The sequence below is a fragment of the Ruditapes philippinarum genome, unplaced genomic scaffold (assembly GCF_026571515.1).
Source record: "Ruditapes philippinarum isolate M1 unplaced genomic scaffold, ASM2657151v2 ctg23850_1_1_1_1, whole genome shotgun sequence".
Taxonomy (NCBI): Eukaryota; Metazoa; Mollusca; class Bivalvia; order Venerida; family Veneridae; genus Ruditapes; species Ruditapes philippinarum.
Genome location: NW_026858295.1, coordinates 6,566 through 8,992, shown reverse-complemented (window position 1 = coordinate 8,992; position 2,427 = coordinate 6,566). Strand labels below are relative to the sequence as shown.

Genomic DNA, 2,427 nt, shown 5'->3' with positions numbered 1-2,427 from the left:
GCGGGTCGCTAGAGGGCAGGGGGGACCATAAAATTTTCATTGATTGAAAGAAAAAGTCAATGTTTGCTAACTTTACACACACTCCATGTTTGCTAACTTTACACACACTCCACTTTACTCAACACCAAACTCTCCCCTAAACTCAACAACCTCTCTTCCCTTACCTCCACATGCAGCCCTCCCTTTAACTTAACACCCAACTCTCACCCTAACTCAAAACACCAAATTTCCCCTCAACTCACCATCCAACTCTCCCCTTAAGTCAACACCCAACTCTCCCCTTAACAACCACACTCTCTTAACTCAACATTCAACTCTCTCCTTTAACTCCACACCCACTCTCTCCTTAACCCAACATTCAACTCTCACCTTAACACCTAAACTCAACTCTCCCTATAATCTCAACTCAACTCTCCCAATAATGTTAACTCAACTTTCCCCGTAATCTCAACTAAACTCAATTCTCCCCTGAACCTCAACTCTCCCTTAATCTCAACTCAACTCTCCCTGTAAACTCAACTCAAATCTCCCTGTAATCTCAACTCAACTCTCCCTCTAATCTCAACTCTCCCCGTAACCTCACTTCAACTCAACTCTCCCCGTAACCTCAACTCAATTCTCCCATTAATCTCAACTCTCCCGGTAATCTCAACTGAACTCAACTCTTCCCGTAACCTCAACTCAACACTTTCCGTAACCTTAACTTTACTCAACTCTCCCTGTGACCTCAACTCACCTCTCCCCATAGTCTCAACTTAACACAACTCTCCCCGTAACCACAACTCAACTCTCCCCGGGTAACCTCAACTCCACTTAATTCTCCCAGTTATCTCAACTCTTCTCAAATCTCCCGGTAATCTCAACTCAACTCTCCCCGTAACCTCAACTCAACTCTCCCTGTCAACACAAATTAACTCCTAAACTTTCAAAGCAACCTTAACTTTTCCCTTAAGCTATACTCTTCCCTTAACCTCAACTCTCCCCGTAACCTGAACTATCCCCATAAACTCAACTCCCCATAACCTCAGCTCTCCCCTTAACCCATCACACGACTTTCCTCTTCAACTCTTCACTTAACTCTCCCCTAACTAAACTAGAATGAAAAATGGTTTATTGAAAATATCATAGGAAAAAGTTTAAGAAATTCAGCAGGTTAATTAAATGTTCACAACACAATATAAAGTTGGTGATTGACACGTCCCTTCCAAGTGATTATATATGCATAATGTCTGTTCTTCTAATACACATCCATAGTTTGAAGTATGTTTCCTGAAATATAAAGATGAAATATAAAGAAATACACATTTTATTATATCTTTTTTTTTCAACAAATAATTTTTCAACTTGGCACTGTATTCTTATTTTCTTAAATAAAGACATCACCTCTGATAATTTCAGCAGAAAAGGCAGTTGAGAATCACAATGTAAAGTTAATAACTAACATCTGAAAATATTTATTTACTTCACTGCGTTTGAAACTGATGTATCATAATTATACAATTATTAACCAAACAATTAAATGTGGATTAACATTATTTTTCAAATACCATTTGTTTTTCCTAAACAATTGATCTATGGTAACACTACAAGGCATGATTATAAAGATCAAAAAGATATAAAATTCTTTAAGGAAGAAAGACGTTGTGGGAAATTATGAAGTTACCTATGACTGCCATGTATATATGTAGTTTCTGTCATCTTTATCAGATCTGTATCTGCTACTGGATTGGTTTCCCTGAAACAACAATCATATAATTTCTGGTAAGTGTTGGATTGTAGCTTTAAGTGCAATATGTTCTTTCTCCCTGAGATTTCTGCACTTCTTTTCAGTGAGATCTATTTACCTACATAGTTTCATGTTTTATACCTTTTATAGTTCTCAAATTATGTCTCGGACAATGTTCAAAAGGTATAAATGAACAAAGGGCAATAACTCCAAAATTAGGGCAGGGAGGGTTATGGTTCTTCTGCACTGCACTTCTACCCAAGGCTATATACCGCTAAAGTTTCACGTTGATACCTTTTATAGTTCTCAAATTATGTCCAGGACAAAATTCAAAGTGTCAAAATGAAAAAGGGCGAACAACTTCTCAACTGCACTTCTACTCTTTCAAATGTATCAGTTTCATGTTGATACCAGGTTATATAGTTCCCAAGTTATGTCCCAGACAAAGTTCAAAGTGTAACAGTCAACAAAGGGCAATAACTCAACTCCAAAATAAGAGAAGTGATAATAACTGTTATTAAACACTGCACTTCCACTATCTAAGATCTATCTACCTACAAAGTGTTAAGTTGATATGTTTCATAGTTCTCAAGTTATGTCACAGACAAAGTTCTAAGTGTAAAAAGGAACAAAGGGAAATAACTCCAAATTAGGCAAGGCAGAGTTAAAGTTCTTTTGCCATGCACTTCTACTCAATAAGA

The 2,427-nt window shown here is 37.2% G+C and overlaps 1 long non-coding RNA gene across 1 annotated transcript; it reads right to left on the bottom strand.

Annotated features, from left to right (window-relative positions):
* Positions 1–1,094: 1,094 nt before the first annotated feature.
* Positions 1,095–1,794, bottom strand: LOC132752702 (uncharacterized). Its single transcript, XR_009628843.1, has 2 exons — positions 1,664–1,794; positions 1,095–1,269 (listed from the first exon to the last, which is right to left on the bottom strand). It is a non-coding gene; the product is annotated as an uncharacterized LOC132752702 (long non-coding RNA).
* Between the last annotated feature and the right edge of the window lie 633 nt (positions 1,795–2,427).